This window comes from Schistocerca serialis, chromosome 4 (assembly GCF_023864345.2).
Source record: "Schistocerca serialis cubense isolate TAMUIC-IGC-003099 chromosome 4, iqSchSeri2.2, whole genome shotgun sequence".
Lineage (NCBI taxonomy): Eukaryota > Metazoa > Arthropoda > Insecta > Orthoptera > Acrididae > Schistocerca > Schistocerca serialis.
The window spans coordinates 24,840,237-24,861,505 of record NC_064641.1 but is presented as its reverse complement, the minus strand read 5'-3'; the positions used below and the strand labels follow the sequence as shown (position 1 = coordinate 24,861,505).

The 21,269-nt window shown below is 38.8% G+C and overlaps 1 protein-coding gene across 1 annotated transcript in view; it reads right to left on the bottom strand.

Moving 5' to 3' along the window:
- Positions 1-21,269, bottom strand: part of LOC126475356 (proton channel OtopLc) — a 763,792-nt gene that overhangs the window by 129,849 nt on the left and 612,674 nt on the right. The gene's annotated exons all lie outside the window — the stretch shown is intronic.

The following is a 21,269-nucleotide window of genomic DNA, read 5'->3' as shown; positions in this document are numbered from 1 at the left end:
ACAAGTTCAAGAGGGTATGCATCAAAGGACTACAAAAGGCTGTGTGATACCATCGTCGCACTGTGCACCACACTGGTTGTACAGGTACCACCACTGCCAACTGTTGGTGGCAATGGTTACAAGAAGGAACACAAACACAAGATGGAGGATTTGGACATTCGACTTGTGCTGCAAGGAGGGAGGATGATGGATTGTCCACCATGCGTTCAAAGATCTGCTGGCAATGACAGGAACCATTCAGCAGGTGTCCTCCTCTGCAACATCCCCGGAGTGCTAGTGCCATTGGTAGGTGGTTGCATGACACAGGTCTTGCTACACATCGACCTTCACAATGCCTGCCTCTTTTACCCACACAGTGCCGTACCCGACTCTGTTGGTTTCAGCAACGATGGCCATGGTACCCTCGAGGCTGGCAGTGGGTCATATTTAGTGATGAGTCCCATTTCTGCCTTGGACGTGGCAACCACCGGATCTGTGTCTGGAAGCACAGCGGAGAGCATCACGAATAGCAGTTTGCAGTTACCCATCACATGTCCTGCCAGCCCATTGTGATGGTATGAGGAGTGATATCCTATGGTGCCCATTCACTATTAGTCTTCCTAACTGATTCCACGATAGCTCCATGCTATGTGAAGAGTTCATGCAGTTGGTGGGTCTGTCATTTGCCAACACCCATGGCCATGCCCTATTTCAACAGGACAATGCTAACCCTCACACTGTTGCTTTCCACCAGCTGTGGGTGCTTTACCATGGTAAGCCACATTGCCTGATCTCACCCCACTCGAGAATGTGTGGGATGCCATGAACATGCCGGCAGGACTTAGCTCCTCTGACCAACCTGTGAGAAATACGTGCTCTGGTGCAAGCAGCATGGGATGGAGCATTGCAGGACTACATCCAAGATCTGCACAACTCAACTCTATGCCATAATGCCTGGACACTTGAATTCACAACGTAGGGACCTGTACTAACATGTACATTTTGTTGCCATTAGCATAATAAATATTGATCCTTCAAAGTTAAATATGTAATCATTTCATATGTTTGGTACATCCACTTGTGTGCCAACAATGGTCACAATCCACCTTGTCCTTCTGGGTGCAGCTCTTTTTATGATTTAGTGTGGTTTCTAACTGTATTGCTTGTCTTGAACCTTGAACATAAAGTTATACCTATTAATGAGTTGATTATTACAGCATTTTAAATTTTTAAATTTGGTCAGTAATATACGAAACACTGAAAAACAAATTTTTGTTGCCCCTGGAAGCCATTATATAGGCAACCTGCATCTGGAACCGTGCACCATGAACCAGGTTGCTTTTAAGAATGTATTGAGAAGCAACTCTAAAATTTAGAATTCAACATAGAAAAAAGGAAAATCACTCATATTTCCTCAAAGCACAAAGTAAAACACCTGGAATTTTACACAGACAAATACCAAAGACAACTGATAATAGAATCTTTTACCGTAAATAGTAAGAGAGGAAAGAAAATTACTAAATGCCTGTCTCACAACAAATCATATCTGGAATATCTTTCCGCAAAAGCATAGTATATATGAATGAATTTATAGTGATTCCAACTATCTATCTATGTATATGATGATGATGAAGTCCCATACTCTGTGACAGAGTGTAGGGGAACGATGCGGGAGACCCACACCGCCGTACTAGGCGAGGTCATAGTGGAGGTGGTTTGCCATTGCCTTCCTCCAACCGTAATGGAGATGAATGATGATGATGAAGATGACACAACAACACCCAGTCATCTCGAGGCAGGAAAAATTCCTGACCCCACCAGGAATCGAACCCAGGACCCCGTGCTCGGGAAGCGAGAACGCTACCGCGAGACCACGAGCAGCGGATAGTCTATCTAGAAACAAAGATGCTGTAACTTACCAAACGAAAGCATTGGTATGTTGATAGAGACAATAACAAACACAAACACACACACAACTTTATTTGTGTTTGTTATTGTCTCTATCAACATACTGATGCTTTCATTTGGTAAGTTACAGTATCTTTGTTTTTAGATATATTTTTCCCACGTGGAATGTTTCCCTCTATTATATGTATGTAGTATCCTGGATGCCATGCATATTCTGACAATTTGTTAATTATAAGGTGACATTTACCTGAAATATTTAATAATAGTCAAATAAATTAAAGAGGCTGAAGGCTGCAGTTGATTTGAATCCTACAGAATAGTTAGCACAAAGTGACACTGGCAGCCAATTTTTTTCCCCCAATAGATGTAGTGAATACAATGCAATTTAGCAGAAAATTTAATATTTGCAATCTATTGTTAGTGTGTAATTAAATAAAATTGTGGAATTTTTAGTGCTGATTTAATGGCAGATTTTTATTTCTTGCAAAGATAAAATGTATAAAGGATCTAATACTTACCTTTTATCAGTAATTACTGAGCAGTTTAAAAAATATATATATAGTCCATACCAGCTTTTAATTTCTGGCAAGATGACAATGAAACCAGCTGCAATGAATTTTGCTATCACCCCTCTAGGAAAATTACCTACATTCTCAGTGAACAGTCAAGGCAGTGAACAACAGGCAGGAATTGTCCTAGCTTTTGCACAAAGTCATCCTCCAGGTAGATAAACACACAACTTTCTTTTCTTATATCTTGTCCATTTGCATAATTATGCTCTTCCACATGTCAGTAAACATTTAAATGCTTTTCTCATTTGGCAGTTTGTGAAATTCCCTCAGAAAAATTTATCCCCCATAGTGACTTCTCCATCTATTTTGTATTGTGGGTACCTGCCATCCTGAAACCCCATACTGTATATTATTTATTATTGCAGTCCTCCTCCTTCCTCCTATATTTTTTCCATCTGTTTTCGAATGCTGCTAATACTCATCCATTTCTAAGTGCCTGTCTACTGTCTGTTCAGCGAGTGCTGACCTTTGTTAATGATGGTATTCATTCTATGGTTTAACGGATGTAGCAGACATCTGAGTAGATCACAATAAGGAATTAGTTGCCTGTTCAGAGGGATGAGCTACAGAATTATTATCAAATGAACAATCCAGTACAAAAATATTATTCGTTAGAACAATGAACAATATATACTTTTTGACTAAAAGTGAGGACAAAATTACAGCCAGTTTTTTTTTATTTTTTGTATTACAGAATTGTTATCACAGTCTGGTACATGAACTTGTTGTAACAACTATTTGACAAATATGTCAGAGGGTAAAAGAAAGAACTTCCATCTTCAGTGATGATTGGCAGTAGGGCGTTATTATCCACAAATGTAATGTTCACTGCAATCTATGAAGCAAAGCTATTTCCAATTTCAAGTAACAATGCCTGGCACTTTGGACACTCCTGTTTTTGTCCTAAATAAATCTTTTAACTCAGAAATTACAGGACACTTCCTAAAACCGTGACATTTGTGGTTGCATTAGTATACTGATGAAAGGCCCCAAGCTCATCCGAAACAGACACAGGTAAGAGAATAATGGAACAGGTTTACAACCAGTTCACAGCAAACAGCTTAACATTTATTATTACAATGACTCATAGTCTGCAATTCCAAACCAGTCAAACGGACTTAAAGATATGAGTACTAGAAGTAGAGATCAAAGAGTACATACTGGATGGAGCTCCATGTATGAAGTTCCTAGGCATCCAGATGAATAATAAATGAGATGGTACAAGCACATGAATAAGTTAAACAAAAAGCTCAATTCTGTCTGCTTTGCACTTAGAAAGCTCTCTCATTGTAATAACCTGCAGATGACATAGCTATCAAACTTTCGCTCAATATTGTTTCAAGACAATCTTCTGAGCAATGCACCTAACATCAAAAAATATTTATTCAGTGGAAGTAAGCAGCAAGAATATTGTGCAAAGCTGATAACTGAATATATTACAAAGCCTCCAAAGAGACCTAGAGATTCTTACACTTATGTATCAATACATAATTGTGCTAATGGTATTTATGGTTAGTTGGTAACTAGCAACAGATAAACTAGGCTTGACTGTGCAGGTCACAACCTCAATACTTTAAGTAAAGATGATTCCAACATAGGCTATTCATCCTTGTCTGGGGTTCATAATGGATTTCATACCTTGATTAGTGAAAAAAATTCAGTAGTCACATATTCTACAATTTATGAAAATATTTGTACTCTGCAGTGTAAATTACACAGAACCATAAGGTTTATATTAAACATGTTTTGGCTTTGACAGCAGACAACTGGTAGTATTTTATGTAAAGTTGCATGAATGCTTTGTTTAGAAGTATTAAATAAAAACAGTGGACCAGTAGCATAGGAGGAGGAGCAATGGCTTTTCCCTCTAATATACATAAAAATATAAAAAGTAATTCATAGTATCATTAGATTAGCACCAATCATAATTTGTTGTTCATATACTTTCCACAGAAGTTGCCTGCAATGGGCAATTAAAACAGAGATTGACCCCATCGACATTCCTGGAGGTTCTTCTTCATAATGGGAGTTAAAGAATTTCACTTTAGGATGAAAAAATAAATCAATGACAAAAATTAGAAAATTTAACACAAAACTAGCACAAAAATGTAAATACAGGCTATCTTGTTCATATAATCACCATGTTAGAGACACAGGATGTCATACTTTGCACTGATGTGGGATTTCTTCGTAAGTTTGGGTTAGCAAAGACGAAGTAACATTTGAAGTATACTCTATGCATCTGATTAGGGAAATGATTAAATCATGTGCTTGAAGTGGCTATGATTTGTATTCAGATAATGATAAATTTAGCTCATGATATTTGAACAAGATCTTGCCTGTAATTCTACATATCTACCTCCAATCATACAAATAAACAGGCCATAACCAGGTACTTTGTAATAATGGAAGTTGCTTGTTTTCTCAAACCACTACTTGTGACAAAATTAAGGAGCAATAACTTCCTAGATCATTCTGTAATTGTTTTATTTCGGAGATGATTATCTGCACATAAATGTAAATTCTGACAAGTAACAAGCCCCCAAAAGCAAAATCATGATTTGGCTATGAAAATATATCTGAAACCATCTTCAGTTTTTATTTGCGTATCAGATACTCTTTGAAAGACCACATACTCATGGTGTGCTTGGTGCCTCACGATCTCCTTTGTCTGCGAAATGACAACTGCTGCCCAATTACATTAAATAATGTGGAAATAAGTATGGCACCTTTTACATATACCAGTCACATTTTATCAATTCTTCCATAATTTCCTGTGGTATATTGAATGACCACTGACACAGTCATCATTTGTTGAATTTAGGTTAACTCAATAATGTTATACTTTCTTAGAGGTTATCTGCATTCAGATTCCACGAAGAATATCTGGTGACTTAAGATTCTAACAACTCAACAATAATGTCTGCTGCTCCAGAGTCCAGTTCTGCACTATTATTTAGTGAGCAAAGTATGGGCTTACCAAGTAATGGATCAGATTTGTGATTTGATTCATGACTTTGTCATAGGTAGAACTCAACATTTCATTTTTAAATGGAGGAATTTAATAGCTGTAAAGGTAGCCTTGAGGGCAAGAAGACTGAATTGAAACACAGTAAGATCTGCACAGGCTTGAAAATTGATGCCTGGCTGTTGACCCTGAACACAAATTAAAGTAATATGTTCTTTATAAATGGTAGAATAAATCCATTGCTGTTTGCTTACACTACTGAGAAAAAAATTGCTCTACTCATTGATAAGTGTAATACCTAGAAGTAACTGTTCAGAGTGATCTAATGTGGAATGATCACATAATACTAGTTTTAGGAAATGCATATGTGAGACATTCATCAGTCTGGGACCCTTATCAGATTCTATTAATAGAAGAACTGATGAAGGGTTTTGGATTTCATTACAGCAGAATTTTCTAAGTGCAAGAGCATAACAGAGATGCTCAACAAACTTTGATGGAAGACACTATTAGAGAAGTGTTGTCCATCACAGAGAAGTTTGCCACTGAGATTTTGAATGCTTATATTTGAACAACAGTCAAACAAGGTCTTATTCCCGTCCACACTTCTAGCAAGATGATTACAATAAGAAAATCAGGGATCCTATGGAGGCTTACTGACATTCATTCTTTTCAACCAACACTCGCAAACAGAACAGGGAATGGTGGAAATGATAGTAGCACCAGAAATACCCTCTCCCACACAATGTAACATGCCTCACGAGCATAGGCACAGAGGCAAAAATATGAGCAACTACGAGAACAGCCATAGTGTGCTGACACATTAAGTTACAGCCTGTAAGGCAGTTTGCGGAGTACTGATATAGATGTAAACCTGAAGCGAAATATAAAATAAAGGATACGAATAGACTGATAAAAATATCATATGTGGTACTGACTTCTTTTGGAAAGTTGACAGTATCCATAGTAAAGTGAGTGCAGCTGTGGTTTGTGAAGGATGTTTAAAATGGAACTGAAGTTACTGACTTCAGCTGAGACAACTTTAAGACTGGTGGGCTATGAATTTTTATGTAACAGTCCCACATAAAATAACTGATTATACACTTATGCTATTAGTCTGCTCTACTAAGAGGAAACCAAACAGTTTTTCTCAGATGTGTCGTTGTAGTGAAAATGGTATGCAATGGAGGAGGCAGCTTTGGGAAGCTCTCCATGTCTACACATTATCACATTATGATGAACTTCCAAGGCTGCCACATTTGACAGACACAAGATTCTGAGATAACATGACTGACACCTACATCACGCTTCATCATACGATATAGACTGTCATTTACCCAACACAATGATACAAGTGACATACCTCTTTGCATGTTGCACATCATCCATGATCTTCCAGATATTACCTTATAAGACTATTAGTTTTATCTTTTTCCATGTGCTCAGTCTGTAATAAGGATTAATTTACAGTCTATATATGCATACATGGACAACTTTTGTTAAAATATGCCAAACTGAAATATGTTTTTGTTGTTGACAACTGCACAGGTTGACTGACATCGATTGTATGTAACCAGCAATAAATGAGAAAAAGTATAAACAAACTTAAACTACACAGCAGGAGAAAATATTATTCCATCCACCCAACACACTTAAGATTTTCCAGTTATTCTCAAATCACTTAAGGCAAATGCTAGAATGGTTCTTTTGAATTGACAAGACTGATTCTGGAAATGACTGATTTCTTTTCCCTTCCAAATCTACTCTGAATTGTGCTCCATCTCACTGTTGTTATGACTTTTAACACTAATCTGCTTCTTCTTTCTTTTCTTATTCATACAGTTAGGCACTTCAGTTTGAAGTCTCTCAGGCAATTCCAAGCAAAAACAAGTGAACTATGATTTAAAGGTGAAGGGTTAAAATCCTATTAAAATTACTTTCATAATATAACAGAAAATGATAGCTTTTATTATGTGTAGGACCTACAGTTTTTAGTTGAACTGGATGACTCCTGCATCTGTCATCTGTTACGCAAAATAATGAAATGTCACTTCATTTATGAATCTTGGAATGACACTCATCACCCATCTCAGCATTTCATTCTGATGAAGGAAGGAAAGAAGGAACTGAGGTAGAAATGTAGAAAGCACCTAACTGTTTTTAGCATACTGCATATTGCAAAATGGAAGACACTGATAATGTGTGCAATTTTCCACTCAGAAATGTTTTTTTGCTCTCCGCCTTTTCATGCATTGATAATGTCATAGAAATATCCATGCCATACATTTTTACATTATTAAATACAGAGCACTGCAAGAGACAGACTACCAACACACACCACAGAAAACAGACCGTAAAATACATCACACAGAAAAGATCTCAGTTTCTGTAGTTTTAATTTCTGTTACCTGCATCATGCACTGATTGCCTTATACATATTGATTATTTAAAAGAGTCCACAAACTGTTCTCCTGGTGCTTATTCATTAATTTATTTGACTTGACTATATGAGGTGAACAGTTTTCTTTCAATGGTTATTAATTCATATTCAACAGATACTCTTATTTGCAAGTTTTTCATAAATGTACAATTGCATTGTAGCTCCCAGCACTATTTTGCAGCAATAAAAAGCAACACTGGAATGCAAACGTGCCTAGTGGCAGAAAAGCACAGCAGCAGAAGAATAACTATCCTAGATAAGGCAGATTCCTACCAGCACTACTCTACTCTAGTAAAGGCTATATCAAATGCACGTGCGCACACAGACACGTACAAACACAGCAGCTGCTGTCGAAGACTCACCTGTTGCGGACTCTGCATGAGTCCGCCCTGCAGCTTTTGCTTGGCCAAGTCCTTCATCTTACGTGGGTACTTCTCTCTCTGTGAGGCATAGCAACAACTACTACAACACCTATACATTAACACTGCAGCTAATTGATATTCCAACATGCATTTCCAGCCAACAGTGTCAAGGCAGAAACGAACAGAGAAAATAGAGACACATCTCAACAGTCACATTAATAAATAGTTGATTTAGACAAAATTAGAATATTTTTACAAAAAAAAAAAAAAAAAAAAAAAAAAGAAAGCTTATGCTTGAGTCAAACATAACAAAGCAAGAGCCAATAAACATGAAATTGCGGTATTCATTCGTACCATCGTAACAATGTATTTCCTTCAGAAGTAATATACATCCAGAACCATTATTTTTAACAATGGTAAGCCTGCCAACACAGGACAACAAGTAAGCAAATCAGTAACAAATAAATACAGCAGATACAGTAATGAAAATTTATCTTCTTTATTCACTCAGAAAACTGACTGTATTTCATATGAATAAAATAAGAAAAAGTTATCTTAAAAAAAAGTTGACATTAAAAGTAGGCAATGTACTAACCAAGCACTGGTCTGTTAGTTAAAACAACTAGTTTTAGATTTATGATAATGGTAATATTTGTGTTTCCATTTTCTGGAAGCAACAAATGTAAGTGGGTGTTGCACAGTAGACTGTTACTACAGGAGAAGATTCACTAAAGAGAAGGAAATGGCATGCAGAAGGGGAGGGAAGACCATTGGTAAAAGAAACTGTAGCAATAAACGAGGGAAACCACAATACATGACATCCGTAGCTATACATTGAACTGATATAGTGCACAACTCTAGTTGTTGGCTGCAACATGGACCCCTACAAAGTAACAGTTTTTACTATCCTTCTATCTCGTTAAGATTTTACATTCAGTACCTAGTCTTTCTAGTCCAGTACAAACGTCATTACTTGAAAGCTGAAATGATAGACAAAAGTCCAAGGGCAGTACAGAGCCCATACCAAGTCACAACAAAGACAAGCATTCTTGGAATCGCCAAACAGGAGGTGTGGGAGAGAGATCACATCTGCCTGCCTGCATTATGCTCTTTTGTATATAACATCTGATACAGGGCAGACTGATTTAGTCTGTCTGCCTCTGGCTCACCTGTACTCTAGCTTTTGCGTCTGCCTCAGACTCTTTCTAGTATTCAGCTTTTTCCTCTGTAATACCACAGGTTCTTTCTAATACATTTTAACTTTTGGTCACCAACCACTTTTGTCTATGTGACTGGCATAGGGCATTAAGTACATACATACTGGAGGGTCGCAATGTAAACCCTAAACTGCAATAAAAACAGACATTTTCTTCATAATTCTGACTTCCACTCACCCCTGACAATCACATCATCTATTCCATCCCCAACCCACTTGCCTTTCTACACAGCATAATGTAACAGAAGTAAGCTAGTAGTACGAAAACATGTGGTAGAATATCCAAAAACAAAAGAGAAAAAGTGAGGATACACATAGGGTAACAGTGTTGGCTGAAATCAGGAAAAAAAGGGATTGAGAGAATTAAAAAATAGGAATGATACTGAACAGAGAGGTTGGAGACTTTACCCATTTAGAAGCCTAACAAGAAGCACACAATCTTCACAGTATCTTTCTCCTTACTTCTCCCATTTCATTCATAGTTATCTTCAAGATTAAGTGTCAGACTAGAATATCTGCAATTGTGTATGTGTATCTCATTTGAGAACAGTAATAATTTTTACACAGAATATTCTTAGGCATTAATTATCATATAATATACAATAGAAAATAATGTTTCCCATTTTATAAAACAACAAAACTAAGATATAGTAAAGACATATTATTCTATTTAACAACAAAATTCACTTAATTTATTTACTGCAATTGTTTTATATACTTCATAGACCTTGAAATGTATGTATGCACATGACTATAGCATTTGCATGAGCTTGTGATTGCACCTTAATTGTAAACCAATGAAGTTCCCATAATCTGAATAAAACATTCTCAGTTTTCAAGCCGCATCAGCTGAAATAAAATCATCGAGTTTTTGATGACCATCTCTGCCATCATCATCAGGAGTTCACTAACTGCCAGGGCGGCTACGGTTTTTCACTTATATAGGCATGATGACATCATCAGCAGCCAATCGGAGAGACCCAATGTGGCGAGTGTGCATAAGCCGACCCGGGCAGCTAGCGGAACTATTGCCCTTGGCAGCACCGGTGACGTCAGGTGGTGTCAGGGGCAGGTGCCATGTTTGAAACTGCCACTCCTATGTTGTGCATCTGTCAAGCTCCCTCTGTTTTATATGGCGCTTGTGCTCAGTACAATGCTCCGCAACCATGCAAATTGTTTGTCCAATATACATGCTGCCACATTCACAGGGTACACCATACACGCCGGACACTCTAGAGCGATGTCGTCTTTAACAGGGCGCAACATATCTTGTATCTTGGGGGCGGGCCAGAACATTGGTCTTAGCCCATGTTTCTGCAGCAGATGCCCTAACTTACTGCTAGTTGCTCCACAGCATGGCAGGAATGCAGTCCGTTTGGCCTCTTTTACTGATTTAACAGGTGTCTTTCGTCGGCGGCCCTTGAAAACATTTGCAATGTCTCTTTTGCTGTATCTGTTTTCCCCAAAAACACATTTAAGTTCTGCGATTCAGACTGTAGGAGGTTGTCGTCAGAGATAATCTTGGCTCTATGAGCCAACATGTTCAGGACCGCTGCCTTGTGTACAGGGTGGTGGAAACTATAGGCATTCAAGCCGATCAGTGTGTTTGGGTTTCTGGTACAATGAATGACCAAGCCGGCCTCCTGCCTTCTGCTCAACCAAAACATCCAAGAATGGTGGGTTGCCATTCTTCTCGATCTTGACAGTAAATTTAACGTTGGGATGGACACCATACATGTGATCAACGATCTGCTGTAGTGTATCTTCATCATGAGGACATGTCATGAAGGTGCCATCAACGTACCGTAGAAAGCAAGACAGCCGTAATGTCGCAGTTTGCAGAGCCTGCTCCTCAAAGTGCTCCATGAAGAAATTTGTGACTGCTGGAGCACTTTGAGGAGCAGGATCTACAAACTGCGACATTATGGCCCTCTTGCTTTCTACAATACATTGTAACACCTTCCTGATATGGCCTCATGGTGAAGATACGCTACAGCAGTTCGTCGATCACATGAACGGTGTCCATCCCAATATTAAATTTACTGTTGAGATGGAGAAGCACGGCAAGGTACCATTCTTGGATGTTTTGGTTGAGTGGAAGACAGGGAGCCAGTTTGGTCATTCAGTGTACAGGAAACCAACACACTGATCGGTACTTGAACACCAATAGTTTCCACCACCATGAACACAAGAAAGCTGTCTTGAATACATTGGTTCATAGAGCCAAGATTACCTCCGACACACACTGTCAGGTGGCTTGCAGAATATGGATCTAAATGTAAATGTAGATGTAGACCGCCTACAGTCTGAACTACAGAACTTAAAACGTGTTTTCAGGGAAAATGGATACATCAAAAAGAGACATTGCAAACGCTTTCAAGGGCCGCCAATGAAAGATGCCTGGTGAATCAGTAGAAGAGGCCAAATGGACTGCATTCCTGCCATACTGCTGGCCGCTGTGGTTGAGCAGTTCTAGGTGCTTCAGTCCGGCACCACGCAAGCGCTACGGTTGCAGGTTTGAATCCTGCCTGGGGCATGGATGTGTGTGATGTCCTTAGGTTAGTTAGGTTTAAGTAGTTTTAAGTTCTAGGGGACTGATTACCTCAGATTTTAGGTCCCATAGTGCTCACAGTCATTTGAACCATTTTAATCTGCCATACTGCAGAGCAACTAGCAGTAAGTTAGGACATCTGCTCCAGAAACATGGGCTGAGACCAGTGTTCCAGCCCGCCCCCAAGATACAAGATATGTTGTGCCCTGTTAAAGACGACATTGTTCTTCGAGTTCTGGCATGTATGGTGTACCCTGTGAATGTGGCAGCATGTATGTTGGACAAGCAATCCACACAGTTGCAGAGCATTGTACTTAGCACAAGTGCCACATAAAACAAAGGGAGCTTGACAAGTCGGTCATAGCAGAGCATTGCCTAGAAAACAGACATAAAATACAGTTCAAAAATACAAAAGTGTTGGCTTATGCCTCTACATACTGAGACTCCGTTATAAACGAAGCAGCTGAAATTCGTTTAAACAACAATAATTTCAACAGAGACCGGGGGTAAACACTCAGCAGGGTATAGGGGCGGGCATTGGACATTGAAAGAAAGCAAAGACAGTGTGCAACAAGGGAGTGGAAGTTTCAAACATGGCACCTGCCCCTGGCGCCACCTGACGGCAATGGTGCTGCCGCGGGCAATAGCTCCGCTAGCTGCCCGGGTCGACTTACGTGTGCGTGCCACATTGGGTCTATTCAATTGGCTGCTGATGATGTCATCATGCCTATATAAGTGAGAAACCGTAGCAGCCCAGGAAGTCAGTGAACTCCTGATGACGATGGTGGAGATGGTCATAGAAAGCTCAAGGATTTTATTTGAACTGACGCGGCTTGAAAACCAAGAACTTTTATTCATGTATGCCGTTGCAAAAGACTGAGAACCCTTCCCATAATTTTTAAGGAATCTTTCAAGTGAAAAAAAAAAAAAAAAAATGAAATGTAAGATTCTTTTTGGATATTCATCTACCACAGTATCATAGTAGTAAAGTCTTGTGTATTAATAAACAGCAAACATATCAACTGAATTGCTGAACTGGATTCACATAAAATGGACAAAAGTTTGTTATGATCGATTAATTATAACATTTCAGTAATTTGTATCCACACAGAGGAAAATGGTTATACAGTTATGAGTGCCACCAAGATTTGTTTGTTTGGCATGCTATTATCAAATATAATGGCTGTAAAAACAAACACACACACACACACACACACACACACACACACACACACACACACACTCTCTGTGAGCCAGGAATATATTTCACTAGAAAATAAGGAGGCTAATAGCATTTCAAAACAATTATGGCTGGCTAATATTTGAATGACCTACTCACAGCATATTGTTCTTTATTTAACCGTTTACTTAAATATTCACTCAGTGCATTCAATACACCAGTGGAATAATAAAAACAATGTACACATGTACAGACATGATGTATAAATACCATAACTGAACAGATCACTGAGCAGGGCAGTTAATGCAGTAACTTATAGTATTATTCTGTGGATAGAATAGTTACTATGTATTGAGAAAGATAATGTGGAGCTAATAATAACTGTATATGATTTCTGAAAGGGTGAAATGTTTTAAGCACACTAGTTTAGGAAACATTGTACATATGCCAAGACCATACTGAGAAGCAAAATCCATAATCAACTGAATTTTATTGAAAATGGATTGTGAGGTTACAGAGAGCTGAATGGTTCCTGTGAAGAACTGCCCAACTTGTTGGGTATCAGGTGTCAGCTGTGAATCAACACTGGCTCCAGTTGTCCAAGGAAGATGCACATGCATATTGGTTAGGATCCAGACAGTGGTAGTGTAAAAATGCATGCCTGGACACTCACATCAGACAATGATTTACTGCTGATCTCATGGCAACTGCAACACACAGCAGGACCAATTTTGCGCCCTAAGTCTCAATTAGGACCACAAGCAACAACGCTACTATCTTAGCTTCCTCTCCACCATATCACTCTAACAGACTCAGCTTTTGCATCAGATGACCGACTTAGAGTTTGCCACCAAGCAGGAGGGGGCAGCTGGCAGAGTTTACCAGGTAGTGACATACAGAAACAACTCTAGGTAAACAGGGGCCATTTCATGGTGTCATAGCTGTTTGGTTAATATGTAAAACAAAAGATTTGACTTCGGCTGCTTATGTTCCTACAACATTCAGTGAAGTGCGACACATTCCAGGAAATATGCCTGAACCTTGCCTGAAACATTTTGCATCTGAAGGAGTACTAAGGAAGCATCAAATAGTAGATGTGAAGTCTTTTACATATAACTTTGGGTATCATTGAATGGGGGCTACAGGCTACAAGAAGTACACAACTCTGGTGCTTGTTAGGGGAACACTTTAGTGTGTAGTATACATAAAAATCATTTGTCCAGTTCATTGTGTGATGTTTTCACACTGTCACAAATATGTGATCTTCCAGCAGAACAATACCTGTTCACACTACTCCCATAATAACCAGTGCTCTCCCTAAAATGTCAACTTCTGTAGTCTGCATAATCAGTTGACCTTCCTCCAATAAGTGTGTATTCTGTGTTACTGAAAAATATCTCCTGACAAATTCCAACAACATATGAGAGAGTATATCTTGATTTGTTCCACATATGTGAAGGTTAGCCTCCTTGATGGGAACTTTGAACTAAGAAGAATGGATGAATGAATGTTGGAGTTAGTGATTTGTACAGTCAGGCACTTTACGGCACAGAAAATCTTTGTCAGTGAAGTTAGTCATTACTTTATTAGCTGGCTGATGGAATGACAGATGGTATGTTTAGTGAAAAGGTTGTTCTGAAATCTTACTCACAATATGTCTGTAGGAATGCTCAACCATTCTTGAGTCTAAGGGGGAAAAGGAAAATGCTGTCTCCAAAAATCTCAAAAAATTCCTGACAGATTTACTCCAAATATTTACACAATATTCCAATAAACATTTGGACAGACATAAGCTGTACTTTTCTAAAACAACAATGTACGGGTTTCCTAATAGAAGCAACTGCAAAAAAGAAAATGCTATGCTGTGAGAATGTGCAGTTTCATTTTCTTTCTTACAGTCAATTTTAACTGTTAAAGCAGAGCACTTTAACCATTAGGCAAATTTTTTCTCCCATGCATAATGTTTCTCCACATATATAATTTTAAACAAAAATTGTGTACAACAATGCACTGTTTTGTTTTTTCCTTTTGACAGGAAACCTGTTTGTTAGTAAAGTTGAATCTGTGGTTTATGCCTTATGATTAGACTACAACTGTACACTTGGAATCATTTGAAACTTCGTAATGCTACCTGTTTGCAGACAAAAACCACACAAATTAAAGTCATTGAAGCTACTGTCCTCACAGATCCAGCAGCTAGAGAGGTCTCTCTCTAACCCCTTATATCAGTGATTCCAACTGAGTTATCCATTCAATTTAAACAAATCAAAATTTTGCTTTCACAACAACAAAAGCAGCTCAAAGTCGGACATTTAAATATGTTGGAATTGATTTACAATTAGTGTGTTTTAACCGTGGTCATTTGTAAGTGCTATTTCACTAACTTACCACACAGTATCCCAAACACTAAATCTATATTCTATACTACTAGGAAAAAGGCTCTAACATCTGTATAGCAAAGTCACAATGAGGAATAAAAATTTGTGTCATGACAATTCCCAGGGATACCCAGCTATCAAACATATGTAGCAATAGCAAACCATTGCCTGATTCCCTAGTGCAATATATTTTCCAAGGATTTATAGAAGATGTTATAAATGAACTTGATAAATAATTATAGTAGTAAAAAAAGAAACAACCAGAAGAAAATCCATCTAAAATATAATCAAAATAAAACCTTATGTGTGTACTAAAGATAATGAATGGAAATAAGAAAAGTAGAAGAATTTTCTTTTAGATTAGTGAGTGAGGAATACCTATTAAACAAAAAAATAAGAGCTGACAATGAAATGAGACCTACTGTTACAGACAATGACAGTGGTCTGTTTCTCAGCATATAACAATGTAAAAGTTATTTGAAAAAGAAAAATGGTGAAACAAAGAATGTCAAACAAATTATGTAAGAGAGAGAGAGAGAGAGAGAGAGAGGAATAAAACACACAGATATCACAAAAAGGAGGTAAAAAAGTTACATGTTGATGAGAATAAATAAAACTAAAAACTGACACACAGACTCCTAATAGAGCAGTGAAGATGTCAGAGATGTACAATGTGCTAGTCTTACAATGCACAAGTGGACAGAAAGGTATCACTGCCACACAGCCCCTCCCCTGTGTCCCATGGCACTGTCTCCTGCAAGAGCTTCTATGAGTGGTGTCTACACCTCCGCTGTTGCTGGAAGATGACCTCAGCAAAAATTTACCATTTCCAAGAAACATCGACTTGCTGGTAATTTCCTGGATTTATGAGAGATTGTAGTACCATAACTTTTTCTGCAAACGGGCAGGCACTATCAGCTGAAACAGTATGGCCCAGGAAAGTGACCCGAGTCTTCCCTGTGATCCATTTGTTTTCATTTAACACTACCCCATAGTCAAAAAAACCGTCTGCATACTCATCACAGATGTTGTTCATGCACTTGCATGGAAGTCCTTGAAGTATGTCATTAATGAAATGTTGCCCTTTCTGAGTGGCATTCTTTAGGCAAAAAGGCATGAACAAAAATTTGAATAAACTGAATGGTATAATCACTGCCTTCTTTGGAACATCACTACTGGCTACTGGTATCTGATGATATGCTGTTTTACAGTCAAGAAAGCTAAGAACCTTCATGTGGGCCAATGCACATTTGAAGTCTTGTATTTTAGGCACCAGCTACATGACCGGGATTGTTCTCACATTTAAGGTCTGGTAATCTCCACATGACCTTCACAAGCCATCTTTCTTGCTAACTAGGTGAGGGGCAAAGACCATGAGCTGTCTGGCAAACAACTACTGACCCTAACATTTTGTCAAAGACTGTCTTCTTTCAGGTGCAATTCTGGATGTGCACAGAGAGACTGATTGTGCTGGTATTGTACAGATGTAATGTACTGTGTTGAGTTTGATTTCATTGTGGTGGACCTACTCTTGCGACACATTTGCTAACTCTCTTGTGTGGTGTTCCGAAGGCTTATGCATTTCAGCTGTGCTATGTTCTTTCCAGGGGAATGTGTTATAAATTCTCTGTAGTACCCCTTAAGTCAGATGTCCTTTAGTCTCTGACACTGTACTGTTGTCCATTAAGCTTAACAACTGTGCTTCGTGTAATTCAACTGCTAATGCAAAATAGGCTAGGGAATTAGTGTCTAATATAAGTTCCGAGATATCAGTGATCATGAAAGACCACCTAAAATGAGTGGAGAAACTGACATTGAAGGTGAACACTTTTTGTCCGTAAGTGTTGACTGAATAGTTATTAACTGCCTTAAATTGTGGCTGAATATCCTGTTTGTTATGCAGTGCATGGCTGACAGGCAGCAAACTGATAATGGAGCTGGTTTCTGCCAGGAAAGTTTTGCTGATATGTTTGTCTGATACATACAGTATTTTCGACATGACTGAATATGTGTAAAGGGGGTGGGTGTTGCTGATGGCATGTTGACATCGCACTGTGACCGCAGACACCTTGGCCCTTTAAGTAAGAGCATGGTGATGTACATTTTGCGGTATCTAGGCTGAAATGTTTCTGATACCAGCATACTTCATGCAAGTCTTTCTGCTGGTGTCGCATTTCACATGGTAGTGCTGCTGGTTTGAACTCACCTTGGTCTTGATTACTGACACCTTGTCATCGCTGCTGCATGTGCAACTGCATTATCTGCACCTCCACTGTGGCTCTTAAGCCCCTGATCTCATGTGAAACGCTCGATGGGCATCACAATGTGATGACTGCAAAGTCCGGAGTTTTTCTTCAGTTGAGATTAGCTGACCAAGGTCGATTTCATTTGGCAGGTCTGGTAATACCACTGTAACTGTTGGACTGACTCTACTGTTACACAGACACTATCTGTGGCCTGCATTTCTCTGTTGGGTGATATCTCCTCATAAAGCACCAATGTCATCCACTCTTGAGTCAGAAGTTATTGATACCAAACATGTAACAAAAAATTGACAAATCTGCTGAGCTGACTGTTAAGCTGTGACAGAGGATGTTTTCCCTGAGCCTGCAAATACTTTCAGTCTTGCTTAACACTGTCATTTGACCCACCGAGAGTATCCACCATGTTGCAATGTATATGTGTAGTTGAATTAACATGGTTTTCATTGTCCTGGACAGATTTCATGTCGATATTTATCAGAATGTCAAGCTCCAAAGCCTTCACTTCATTCTGGAGCCTGCTAATTTCATTACAAATGGCATGGAATAGCTTGCTGTCATGGCACATTACTCTGTGCGTATCTCTGCTGCTTGCTACTTATGCCATTCACCGAAAGATATGGGAAACTCTTAAATGGGGTCACCAGTTACATGGATTCGTGAATTATCCACATAAATAATGGCATGTAGTATGTGTGTGGCTTAGCTACTAAATATGATGTAGATACAGAGCACTTAGTCATTATTAAAGCACTTCTACAAGGCGATTTGAAAGAGGAAATTTGCGCCAAAATCTCAGAGATTTATTTTCATACTAGTACTGTTGCAGACAAATGTCTCATGAGGCTTAAGAAAGCTATTTATGGACTGAAACAAGACAATCACAACTGGAATATTAAGCTGAATGAAGCACTCTTAAACTTGAATTTTACGGAAAGTACAGCTGATCCAAGTGATTATCAGAAGGATAATGGAAATACCGTTAACCAATGCAATTTCTTTTGACAACGTGGTAATTTTCAGTAATAATCCACAACAGCAGAACTTCAAAAAGAAACTCAAAGATAAATTTAAATTGAAAGAGCTAGGAAAAGAGTCAAATTGGTTGGTCATCAGAATAACAATAGATCACCAAAGCGGACTATTATAAACAGATGAGGCTCAGTATTAAATTAATAGAACAAATATTAAATAAATGCAACATGGAAGATCGCAATCCAGTGTCGATACCTTAGGACAACAGTCAAGTACTTACACAAGATATGAGCCCTAAGACAGATGGAGAGAGCAAAGCCACGAGAAATATTCCATATGAATAAGTTATACACAGTACAATGTAGGCACAGTTAGGAACCAGACCTGAACTCGCATATGCAATTGGAATTTTCAGTTCCTTAAACAATGATCCAGGCATGCCTCAATGACAGGCAGCTAAAAGAATCACATGACACTTGAATGGGACTAAAGATGTTCTGTGGAAAAAAACCAAAATGTTGCAGAATATGGTGATCCAGACTGGACAGGAGACAAAGAGGACAGGAAGTCACTCACCGATTTCCTGTTTAAATCACAAGGAGCTGTTATTTTCTGCAGCAGCAAGGAACAAGCCATAGTACCTTTATCAACTATTGAAGCAAGTTATATGATGGCCTCAACTTGTCAAGAGGCGCTCTAGCTACAAAGGTTAGAAATGGAAATCTCTCCACACCATGAAAATGACACTACAAAATTTTATTGCAATAAAAAAAAAATGCAGTTGATTTATCCAAAACAAGTGGCTACAGTGGAATAACAAAACATACTGGTACCTATTCTTTCACACATGACACTGTTGGCGGACATGCCCAACACAACAGACATCACATATCTATGTATACATTTGATCAAGGACGGCTCTGGGTACTTTCAATGTGGATGCACCATATATTACAAGTCCCTGTGGGACTCAATGAATGTTACGAGCAGTGGGGATAATGGATGGGGTGCTGCTTGTGCATGACAAGTTGAGAATTTGAGTCAGTCAGGAAGTGTGCCCTGATGGCCAATGTAGTTCAGGCAACTGTTCTAGAGAAGAGTAGTATCCAGGTTCAAGTCCCAGTCTGGCACAAATTTTCAACCCTCACCATCGATTTATTTCAGAGCCCGTAGGCAGCTGAAGTCCTGATTTCTTTAACTGTTTTAATTCATTATTTGTTTGCAGGTACATGTTTGCCATTCTGGTAGACAATGAAAACCCCGTGCCTCAGGATAGTAACCGGCTGGTAAAAATCCAAAACAAAATTGTGCAGACTATTGGTAAAGTGTAGTATAGTGTCATAATTATATTTCTACACTTGAAGGAAAACAACACTGCAAAAATACATGCTGAGAAGATGGTTATGTGAAATGAACACTTCCAGTGTGATCTGAATGACTTAAAATGAAGTGACAGATCATCTCTCTGTGCGGTACAAGGAATTACAAGAGAAGGGGAGCCCCCAGCACTTGAAGACAGGCATTTCACAATTGAGGCAATAGTGGAAAAACTGAAAATCAGTGTCGATCACAACGACAAACGTCATCCCCCCACTGGGTTTTGTGATTGCTCAGACACTTTCATGCATTAGAACTGAGGCAACAGCCAAAATGTTGCATCTCTGTCAGGCTAATCCACATGACTTCTTTAGCCACTGTATCACCATGGAGGAGTGCTGGGTGTATCACTATCACCTAGAGACAAGGGAGCAAAGCAAGTAGAGGAAACTTGTGGATTCATCATCACTGAAAAAGGTGAAGTTCCAACAATAATCAGGCAAGGTGATACCGAGTGATTTTTGAGACTACAGTGGTGCAATACTAATATACGTTGCATGTAACGGCCAATCATCAGAGGAGCATACTACCAAAATCTTTTGCCGATGTTATGTGAGACCATCAAGACAAAGCATTGCAGGAAGCTGCTGAAGGGGATGCTTTGCTTCCTGACACTGTCCCAGCTCATTCCGCAGAGGACACAGTCAAACATGTTGCTTCTTTGGGCTATCAAATCTCCTGTAGTGGCACCCAATGACTTCTTTCTCTTTTCTCAGAAACCTTTGTACAGTGAGTATTTCCAGAATGACGAAACAGTTATTTCTGAAGTAGAATGCTTCTTGAACAGCCCAAATGCATGTTTCTGAAACCAAATTATCCATTGTCCAGAAAAAATGTCACATTGAAGGGTGAATACGCAAAGAAGGACTGACACCACCACCAAGTTTCATGGTTGGAGCTTGATTTTTGTGAGATGATAATTAAAACAATATTGCTATACCTGATATTTATAACACTGTAAAGACTCCTGTGGGGTGTTACCTGCATAAAACATCTAGTTGCAGAGCTGCCTCAACCAGAGTCAAGTTATTAAAGGAAGTGTGCTCTCTTATGTGTATTAGATTACAGATGAGGTCTCTGTTCTTCATTTGTTCTGGGACCA